The sequence below is a fragment of the Lepidochelys olivacea genome (genome assembly GCF_965140295.1).
Source record: "Lepidochelys olivacea isolate rLepOli2 genome assembly, chromosome: 13".
Classification (NCBI taxonomy): Eukaryota; Metazoa; Chordata; order Testudines; family Cheloniidae; genus Lepidochelys; species Lepidochelys olivacea.
Window position 1 is genome coordinate 38,978,265 of NC_140423.1, and position 11,527 is coordinate 38,989,791.

The window sequence follows — 11,527 nt, forward strand, 5'->3', positions numbered from 1 at the left end:
TTCTGGCTTTAAACTCTATGAGTTGTAAGGCCAAAGAAAACAATTATTTGTTACTGTGAAATGCTTACACGTAACAGTGAGTACCAAGTAACAGTAAGGATCCACAAGAAAGCTCTTGATATGTCAACATAATAAATTTCTTTATTTCAACATGAAAAATATGTACAGGGTGAGAAATACAAATACGGGGAAATGACAAGTTGTGCAATTCGATTACATATTTCCATTAACGTGCAACTTCTTATGCCAGCAGAGATTGCATTTTGCATAAAGCAGAGATTACCAGGACAGAAAGAAATAAAAAACTGCCCAAACGTGCATTAAAAATGGAGATAAAAGAGCATAAACAATAGACAGAAAGTCCAGTTACATTCAACTGAAGTCTGAGAACATTCCACAGGCAGGTGAACACAACAATTGCACAGGTGACAGAGTGGAGCAAAGTTTGGAACTGTTCTTCAGGAAAATCGCTTTCTGTGGGCTCCTTTGGTTGGAACGATCTTGGGCTGTTGGGTTTATTTCACCTGCAATGGTAAAATTACCATTATGTAGGACACAAGTCTCATTCATTGAATTCCAAAGTCTGCCAGCCTATTCATGTTGAATAATTTCTTATTTTTCTTGCCATCCCATTAATTTCATCACAGTGCCATTTTATTCTGTTTTATTCTACTCTATTCTGTTCAGGTTCTTATACAACTCAGCCTGAGTAAGGAGGTCCAGAATCTGGTCCTAGGACACTTGCGAGAAGAAGAGACAGAAAAACAGATGTTGAGATTTTTTTCTAGGTGGCTAAGGGATATGGATACACAGTTCCAAGTCTAAATGCCCTTAGGCAGATTTGAAAATCTCAGGTGGATGTTTTAAGGCCAGTGTTTCATCTCGGCCTCCAAATTTCCACCTCTGCACAAACTCCTGAATTTGCCCATGTCAGATGGGACTTGACCTTGCTTACTGAGTTGTTGAACAAAGGTTTTCTTTCAAAATTCCACTTGAGCACCTTTGAACACCCTATTTCTAACCTCTGGAGATCTATGATCCCATCAGTTGCCTGGATGCCTGATATATCAATTTATATTTCACCTGTATTATTATTATTAATGATTTCTGTTATGGTAGCATTAAAAGGCCTCAACTGAGATCAGAATCCCATTATGCTGGGCACTATACAAACATACAATAAGAGGCATCTCTGCCCTGAAGAGCCTACAGTCTAAACAGACAAGACAGACACCAGATGGAGAGGAAAGAGTAGCAGAGAGTGGATGTGACTTGCCCAGGGTCAGAATAGACCCAAGGATTCTAGGGTTCTAGCCCAGTGACCAAAGGCCAGATTTTTAAAGGGATTTAGGCACCAAAATATCTTTGAAAATCTGGCCCCAAGCCACTATGCCATGCCGCCTTCCTAGCCTAGTTGTGGTATCAAACCACATGCTTCTAGCTTTAAGTTAGTCTCTAACTATTAGAGATCAGGATGAGAGCTCCATGAGTGACAGAGCAAGACCTTCCTTCTTGGCTTTGATGGGAGCTGCAAATTTGCAACTGAGAAGATGAACATGGGTGTTGGCACAATGCCATCTATTCACACCATTTGCTTACATGTGCTTGCACTAAACAACAGGTGCCAATTTAAAGGCCAATTTTTTATTCCATTGACTTTAGGCTCCCTTGAAAAGACCATCCTTGGCCAAAACCAACCACCTCTCTCTCTCTAGCCTTGGTTAATCCCTCAGTTACATGGTGGTGCATCTAGAGTTTGACTTTGGCAGTGCTTAGCAGAGAAGTCAGCTGGCCCCATGTTTAGGACACTGGGTTGGATGCAAGAGTCCTGCCCATGCCACAGACTCTCTGTGAGACTTTGAGGAAGTCACTTCATTGCTCAGTTCTCCATCTGTAAATTGGGGGAAACAATTTTGCCTTCTCTAGTAATAGACGGCAAGCTCTTTGGGGCAAGGGCTGTGGCATCCCATGCGTACATGCAGTGCCTGTCACAATGGGGCTACAGGGACCTAAATAAGAACAACAGTTGACGGTGTTGTCATAGAAGCTAGAATTTTGGACCCCTCTCTTCACTTTGCCTGCCTGCTGGATTCTCCACCAATTGCAACCAACCTCCTCTCTAATCTACTATTGTGATCTCATTTGGGTCCAGTTGGCATACCCAGTGCATCTGCCAGGCTGGGAGTTTGGCGCCTGACTCCCATTAAAAAAACAATAGGAATTGGGTGTCTAACTCCCTTAGGCTCCAACCCCAATTTGCAAGCGCATTCCCCTTGATGCATCACAGTCTAGACTAGGGCATTCTCCTCTCCTCCCCCTCCTGCAGCAACAAATTGCCTCTTTACCTTGATCAGTGTCACTGTGGTGCTGTAGAAAAGACTCAGGAGGAAGAGGATGATAAAAGTGGAAGCTGTTGTCCAGAGGTTGTAGAAGTCTTCCTCTTCAGCATCCACGAACGCATCTAGATAAACTTTGGACAACACACACATACACAAGATAAGGACCGGTTGGGTGGCATCATATGGAGGAATCTCTGAGTACTGCTACGGGGAGCACGTTGGGAGGGGAATTGGGTTAGGTGGAGTTTCCAGTAGGTAGGTTGGAGGTGTTGGTAACAGAGAAGGTCAAGCCATTTCCATTCCCTCCCAGATCAAGTTATCTGCCAGGTTCAATGGGGGCTTTCCCCTCCCTGTGGAAGACGTAGAGTTGGATTCTCAGCTGGTGTAAATTGGCATTGCTCCATTGTAGGCAGTGGAGATACTGCCAGTTTACATCAGCTGGGGACTGGGCCCATTGTCTCCACTTGAGTAGCTCCTGATCTGATTCAATGGGAGTTGGGAGGTTGGATTTGGCAGCTCAACGGCCTAATCCAATGAAGCAACTCCATAGTCCCACCGTCAATAGCAAGGATGAAAAAAGAGACTAAGGGTGGGATTTCCTACATTGCTCATTTCTCTACATGCTTTTAAGAGGCTGTTTCTGAAGTGCCTTTAATGGCTAATATTTTAAGAGGTAGAGAGTTTTGTTTGCACTGCATTCATGGGTGAGGAATTGGAGTTGGGGAATAGATAGACAGACCGACAGCAGATGGGAGTGTATGGCAATAGATAGAAATACTTAAGACTGGACTTTTCAAAACAACCCAAGGGATTTGGATGCCAATTTCCTGGGAATCTTTTATTTTTAATTGGGAATTGGGCATCCAAGCCCCTTTGGCTTCTTTGGAAATATTTGGCTAAATTATTCCATAAAAAATACAGATTGAAGCTTTGAAGGGTGGAGGAGAGAGAGAAGGGGATATTGGCAGACCTGTATGTCTGTAGGCATGTTCTCCTCTGACCACAGAATGTTAAGTATGAATATATTCTGCCTATAAATGAATATATTTCTGCTCCCTGCAGGCACGTCTCTGGGTGTTCTTGGTTGCAAACTGAAAATGGGTGATGTTAATTTCTATGCAGAGGGGCTTGTGCAACCTCTAAATTCTATTCTGAGGGACTATTAAGAGGGGCTCAAATGTTTCATCGACCTTGTGCCGGTCACCCTTCCACCGCAAGGTCATTATTCTGGCCAACACTTCTACTTTAAAGGATGCATGCTAGTATTGCAAGGGCGCATATGGGAGAATGAACAACAGAGAAGAGGAATAGTTTGTGGTAGTGACTGAAGAAGACCAAGTCATGAAGGTTTTTGGTTCATGAACTGAGAACCATGGAAAATGACGATGAATAGACTTCAAAAGTTTTGACGATTCAGATCAGAAGCTTCTCTGAATCTCTTGGGTGAGTGGGAAATCTCAGATTCCGCTCTTTCCTACTATAGAAATTGGATAAGGGGGAAATGACAATGAGATCTTGAATGACCATTAATGGTCAAAATCGAGTTTTACATTTCATGCCAAAGAAGGGACTTGTGTGAATGTAAGTTGTATCCAAGATGCAGTGAGGTGTCTTACTGTGGCTTCAGCATGGGTAGTTGTGGGACAACTCTTGCTTTTAAAAGATTCTGCTGAGCCCAGAGTTGGGGGCGGGGGGAATGGAGCTTTATTGCAAAGTGAGTTTTCTGAAAAGATTGGATTTTCATCTGTGAGAGATGCTGTTGGGTTCATGGCACTTTTTATTTGAGTTGGTCAGAATTATTTTTTTTAAATTTGTTGGAAAATTTTTAATTTGTTTGGCTTGAAAACTGAAATGTTTCATGCAAAAATGGAACAATTTCAATTTGGAAATGGCACCATGGTGCCTCATGGGAGTTGTAGTTCCGGAGTCTTATTTGCCCATCCTATTCTAAAGCCCAGGCTCCCTGGTCAGACCACATCTCCCAGGATGCATCACAGTCTTGCCTTTTCTCAAGGAGAGGCAATGCATCACAGGAGAGGCATGCTTACAGTGCATTATGGGACATTAAATCCAGCTGGGGAGCCTGGCCCGGAGAGGAGAACGGGAGCACTCGAACTACAGCTTCCATGAGGCACCAAAGAAGCATTTCAGAGTTGAAATATTTTGGATTTAGAACCTTCCATTTTTGACAAAAAATTAAATCAAAGTTTGCTGTGGAAAGCAGAAACTTTGTGAAAAATATAATTTGACCCAAACCCCTAAATTTCCATCTAAAGCAATTTAGACAGATTTTTTTCAACCATCGCTAATTTTTAAATTTGTATTGACAGGAAGTAGATAATTAACACACTCAACAAGAACTCTCTGTTGCTAGCAGAGAGAACTTCCTTGGATAAGGCCTTCAGTTCATGTAAGCCTGGCAGGTTTGGCTTCCTTCCTTCCTTCCTTCTGCAGTACTTTTCTATCTATCTTTCCTTCCCTCATGTGTATCTATTTATCTACCTATCCATTAACTCATTGCAGAATCTGTCTCCATACAAACCCCACTAGCCACCTATCTAAATTCTTATATATGCAATGATGCAATGATGGTACCTATCGCACTAAGAACTGGTCTGACACTCACTACGTAACAGGAAATATTTTGGGTCACTACTAATCCGGGGTGGGATTGGAACGAAGGAGGAAAAGACCTCATAGCTCATACCCCGACCCTGTTGATCTAGCAAATGTGTGGCTGGATTAAAGCTGGTGCCCATGAAAGGGGAAAGTCTCCATATCCCATATCCTGCAGCCCTGAGCCAGACAGCCCTCTGCCCCCTGGGGACTGAATCAAAGCTGGTGCCCCCTAGAGGGGAAATGCCCTATATGCCATTCTCTGACACTCCTAAACCAGGTAATCCCTCTGAAGTGGGATTGGATCAGAACCAGTACCCCAGAGCCCGAAGAACCCATATGCCTTTCCTTAGCACCTTTATTCTCTCCTTTACTAAATAATTTTGTATTTTGAGATTAATAAGAGTATCGTAGACTGTATCTGCAAACCCCTCCCTGGATGCCAGTCTCATAACGCTGCCCACCATTGGGTTGTTAAGTTGTGTGAGCAGGGTATTTTCCCCCAACTTGGTGGCTGATCAGGGCCAGCTTTGAGAGTGATTGTCTTTTTTGGGGCGATCTGGGCTCCTGCCCTATTAAGAAGTAGACTAAGGCCCCAGGGTACAAAAGGCAGTAGGTGGGGGACATGATGCCTGGCTGGCAAACTGGTGGAATACTGTGGAGTCATGAGGTGATAGATGCTGTGAATTGCACTGCTTTTCAGTGGTGAATAAAACGATTACTGGGTATGTGTAATGCTCCTTAGGGTTCATCACGAACAGAGGCAATGCCCCAAAGCATGGAATCATTGCCACGTATGCACGAAGTTTTTATAAAGCAACTTGAAGGGAAAGGTCTACCAGGCATGGATAAACAAACGCTGACTGTTACATCAGAACGGCCAGATTGGGTCAGACCAACGGTCCAGCCAGCCCAGTATCCTGTCTTCTGACAGTAAATTGTGCAGGTATTTGTGTGCATCAGCAAAACACCTCAAAGGGAAATCCCAGTGGGCATGGAAGAATATTGTGATATATTCAACATCGTTGTGGTTATGTGTTTTTATGTCTCTGATCTTTTATTTTCTTGGGAGACCAGACATTCAAGAGAAACCATGAGCCAGAAGAACCTTTAGGTGCCAAGACTACCCTGTGGGTTGACCATGAATACATCGAATGCCACAAGAACCATATGTGAGACCTCAATACTTCATGTGAGCCTATGCGTTGGATTGTGAGTGTACTGAATGACACCAGAGATTGCGTATGAGACTGAGTATTTCTTGTCACCTTGTGTGATAATCATGAAAGAATTGGATACCAGAGACTGTGCCTGATTCTCAATTGCCCCACTTTGGCACTGCAAAGTTACCTTAAAGTGGGCAGAAAGAACCCCCTGAGAGAACTTCCTGGGCAAAGGGTCTCCCAGGTGGATGGAGAATTGGTGTAAAGGTTCTGCAGAAGTACTAGTCCAGTCCAGTCTGGCTGGTGCTCACTGCTATCAGATGTGTCTATTGTCTGCTTCCCAGGGCCTATAGGAAAGCAGTGAGTATGTTAGAGCAGCCCCAAGGGTGCTCAGAGACCAGGAGAATACAGGGAATGGAAAGGGAATTTCAAGCTACTTTGGGCCCACTCTCTCTTCCAAAGTCACTGAGAATCAGCAGGAATTAAGTAACTGAGGCTCAAGCTAATTGTGTTCAGGGGCATGAGAGGGAGGTGGAAAAGATGAGATTAGCAAGGAGAAGGTTGTGAGAGGGAGCGAGGACTGGAGAGAGAAAGACAGACAGACAGGAAGAGAGATGAGAATCATGACTGCAGTGCAAACATGAGTGCCCAGTTCCCATTTCATTTGGGCAAGGAACTCTTGGAAACCCTTTCCCCATCTCTGGGGACACATCACATGGTATTTTCCCCAGAAAATGACTTAAATATTTTCCATTTTTTTCCCAAAATTGACTTTATTTCTAAATTTTTTTTAAAATATGCAGCCAACGATTTTCCATTCCAGAAACACCATTATTTTACACACATATAGGAGGGGGCATGTAACCTCTCCCCTTCCAAACAGCAGTTGGAGGAGTGAGAGGCACAATGGGGGATGGGACGGCAGGGGAGGGCGCGACGGTTAGTAGCAGGTATTGGCGGTATCGGACAGCACCAGCGAGACATTGACCAAGGTTGGTTTACCGGTGGACTTGTCCACGGTCCTCTGGGTCACCTGCAGGGGCAGCTTCTCATGTCCGACTAAGCAGGTGTAGGTGTTGCCGGCGTTCCACTCCTGCTCATTGATGTTCAGGGTGCTGTAGGCGAAGTACAGTGGTGGCTGGCTGGACTCCTGGATGGGCTCGGTGTTGATGTACTTGGAGGCGTTCAGCTCCTCGCCGTTGCTCAGCCACTTGATGAAGAGGTCAGGGGGGTTGAAACCTTTCACCAGGCAGGTGACGGTGGCAGCTTCGCGGAGGGCCAGCTGCTCAGAGGGAGGAGGGAAGATGTAGATGGATGGAGCGTGGCTGTTGGTTACTGTACAAAGAGAGAGAGTTGGAGAAAGAATGAACAAGTGACCTCGCTTGACCGACGGGTCCTTGGACTCACGGCTCCTGGCCCTGGTCCAATGCAATGGACATGCACTAATGAACTTGCATGGGTTTCTCTGCCATGGTGGGTTGCACAGACCACTGGCCTGCTCTTAGGTGGGAATGCTTGAGGGTTACACGGCCTGAGAGGTGATGGGGGTGAGTTCTTAGCTAGAGATACAGACCAAGGGTGGGATTTTCTAAAGTCACCCGAAGGAATTGGACGTCAAACTCCTACTAATTTCTAATGGGAGCTGGACACCCAGAGCCCTTAGGTAGCATTGCAAAGCTCAGCCTAAAACTGTTAGAGGATGGAGAATTCTTTTCCCTTCTGATGGTTATTTTAACCCTCCCCCCCACACGAAATATCTGGCCCCAGGTCAGTAATGACCAGCTGTGAGCACAACCAAGCTGATGGAAGAGGGTCACCTACCAGGCTGTTTGGTCAAAGTCTTTTCAAGGGGGAAGATGAGCTCTGGATGAACCACTTTGCAGATGTACGAGTCTCCTCTCTCCCACTCGTCTGCGCACACGGAGGCTGTGGCATCCACGCTGAAACGGCCATTGCCCTGCACCTTACGTTCTCCGAGGCTGGTCTTCAGCTCCTTGCCATCCTTTCTCCTCCAGGTCATGTTGAGCCCCTCCGTGGATTGCATGTTAATGACCCTGCAGGTCAGTATGGCCGATTTGCGGATGTAAATATCAGCAAAAGTAGGTGGGATCATCTGGACATCGATGTCAGGGGAACAGTCCTCAGATACTGGGAGGCAAAGAGAGATGGGTGAGAATTCTCATTCGATTACCCATGGGCTGTGTAATTTTTAAAAGAATTGTGTTGTTCTTCATGTCCAGAAGATGCCCCTACCCAGTACACTTGGGCATCAACTCAGTGAGCCAGAAGCTTCCCTTAATATTAATTTTTCTAGGGAAGGAGGGAATATTAATGTGGGATGAGGTGTTCCTCACCTCCTGCCCTAAGCTGTTCTACAACTTCGCTGTACGGCTGTTAGACCCCCTGCACCCACCCCCAGAGGTGGCTGTATCTCATTGCTGGACGATGGATCCCTGTATAAGCAGCTGCCTCTCCCCTGTGGTTGCATCTCAGCACTAGAGGAGGGATCCCTGTATTAATTTTAGAGGTCTCATCCCATGTCCCGGTGGCCCATTGCTTACTTAACTTCAATTCTTCTTGTGCTAGGTCCAGCGGCTAATTCACACAGGGCTGTTTTTTGGTTTGGTAGAACACAGAAGAGTTTGAAGGCAATAAAAATCTATTGATCTATCTATGGTGTATACATATAGCTCCTATTACCATAGTATCTGAGCACCTCACAACATCCCAGTGAGAGGGAGATGCATTTATCCTGGTTGTACTGATGGGGAACAGAGGCCCAGAGAGGCTAAGATGTGCCCTAAGCACAGTCTTTCCTGGGGATCTATGCTGTTCAGAATAATCAAGGATGTTTAGGGGTGCGCTAGGGGAGAGTTAAGGACAGAGTTTTCAGAAGGACTCCCTGGGAGAGGAGTTATTTTCAAAACCTGGCCCTAAATATGGGTTATGAGCCCTTGGAAAGTCTCAGCCACTTGGCCCTCGGGTTACATGGACACACCCTGAGTGGAGCTGGGGGATGGGTCATGATCGTTTCAGAGAGGGATGGAACCCCTGAAGGTCACAACTTACTTGCACACTCGAAAGACTTGCTAGTGTTAATCATCTCACTGAAATTCGTGGCGTCCACCTTGCAGCTGTATTTGTGGTTGGCATCCCAATCTTTCTCCAAGATAGACAGCTGGCTGATGTGGGTATAATAACCAGTGGGGCCGTTGGAGACAGGGCTATGAGTGGTGACTCCAGAGGTGACCGGTGCCCCATCCTTCAGCCATGTGAAGGTAGCAGTCTGGCTGCAGAGGTTTGTAACGCGGCAGATGATTGTGGAATTTTTATAGGGCTCTAGGAATTGGTTTCTGGATGGGGGACGGATGGTCATAATGGCTCCGTCAGGTGCTAACATGAAAGACAAAAGCAAGGGGTGGGAATGACAGTTATCACATGTGAACTTGGCACCAGAATGCAGAATATGCAAAGCTGACAGTGTGTGTATGGGGGCTGCAAGGCCCGTGTCTCTTTCTTTACATCTGATGGGCTCTGCTATCAGCTGAATGGCCTGCAACCTAAACCACCTTCCACTACAGAACAGTGCTTAGACTGCAAAGGGGTGTCCCCTTCATAAGCTCCACCCACAATCACAAGCTCCACCCCCACAGACCCTGAGCATGGAGTTTCTGGTAGAATGGCCAGCCACGAAGGAGCTAACATGTTCCCATTTATGTGGTCAACATTAAACTCCAGAACTGAGAAGAGAATTCAAGAGTCCTCTCTCCCATGTCCCAGTCTGACCGACTGGACCCCACTCCCCTCCCAGAGTCACCCAGGAGTCCTGAGCCTATTCTGACCTACTAGACCCCTCTCCCCTCCCAGAGCTAGAGACAGAACACAGGTGTTCTGGCTCACAGTGCCTCCCTGCTCTAACCCACTAGACCCTGCTCCAATCCCAGAGTTGGGGATGGAACCCAGGAGTCCTGTCCCTAGGAAACATAGGGACCCACTCTTTCTTATGTGTAGCTCTGTTGGTGCTTTTCTAATGAGCCTCTCCCCAAAGTAGCTAGATGTAATAGCCGAAAGGCCTGCAATTATCCAGTGACTCCATGCTGGGTTGTAAGTAATTGTGTATATTGTCCAGAAGAAGAGAATGAAACTACTTACAACACTGGAGAGGTGGAATTATTGTGATGTTCGTATTCCCATTTGGGTGTTTGGCTGAGCAATAGAAAACCCCTTGTGCTGTGGAGGCAGGGACCGATAGCTGACTGGTGGCAGTGTAGGTCCCAGCTGTATTCAGGACCGAGGGGAATTCCTTGATGCCACTGGTGATGGGGTTTTTGTTATCACTCCAGGAGAAAGTGATTGAGTCCGGAAGGAAGTCCTTTGCCAAGCAGCCCAGTGCGACAGGATCTTGACTCGTGTCGGTCCCGCAGGAAGGGTAGAGCGGGAAAAGAGACGGGGCAGCTGGGGACGCTGAGGATCAAAACAATGAAAGGTTGGGGGTGGGAGAAGGGCAGAGAAGAGACATTAAAGCACCACCATGGGGCATGTAGGGGAGCTGCTGAACTTGAGAAAGAGAATTGCTGGTTGGTTCGGGGGAGAAAAAAGCAAGTGTTATCCCACATTCAGATATGCATCGCCCTGGGATGAGTCACTAGGAAAGGGCAACCTCCTGGGGGTGACGTCCCCACGTTGAAGGTCCTAGCTTCCATTGCGTGCACGTATAACCCTGATGTACTTGAACATCCACAGACTCCAAGGCCAGAAGGGACCCCTGTGATCATCTAGTTTCACACGGGCCAGAGAACTGCCCCACAATAATTCCTAGAGCAGATCTTTCAGAAGAACATCCAAGCTTGATTTAAAAGTTGTCATATATGTCATATATGGCCCCAGGTTCATATTGTTTACAGACCTATGGCCCATCACTCCGTATACACAGACATAGGAACCCAGCCTCCTTGTATATATGGCACAGCCCCCCCTTGTATACAGACATAGGGCCCCAAGCTCCTTATATATTTGGTCCAGTCCTCTTGTATACTTGCATATGGCCCCAGTTCCTCTTATGCATCTATGGCCCAGTCCTCTTGTGTGTATGGCCCCAGTTCCCTTGGCATGCCTCAATACCCCTTTGCTTGTGAGGAGACTCCAAGGCCTCTCTGGCCCTGTAGGAATGGAGTGAGATTCAACACCAACTTCTCCCCCTCAGATCAATGGATGGTTCCCAACAGCCATATGCTGAAAGTCCGTAATCAGTTGTCCATTGGTGGTTGAGTCCCCCTTTCCTGAATTAGTCACTCGACCCCAGCAGAGCCCTGATCAGCGACGTCATTACGCTGCCAACCCAGCCAGTGCAAACCTCTGTCCCCACCACTTTCCCATGGTGCACCATTGCTGAAAAAGTGGCACCTTTCT

At 46.5% G+C, this 11,527-nt stretch overlaps 1 gene segment (V, D, J or C); it reads right to left on the reverse strand.

Annotated features, from left to right (window-relative positions):
• Window positions 1-227: 227 nt before the first annotated feature.
• LOC311530035 (Ig mu chain C region membrane-bound form-like) lies at window positions 228-10,597 on the reverse strand. The segment is given in 6 exons: window positions 10,271-10,597; window positions 9,188-9,511; window positions 7,940-8,266; window positions 7,121-7,453; window positions 2,346-2,470; window positions 228-524 (listed from the first exon to the last, which is right to left on the reverse strand).
• Window positions 10,598-11,527: the final 930 nt, after the last annotated feature.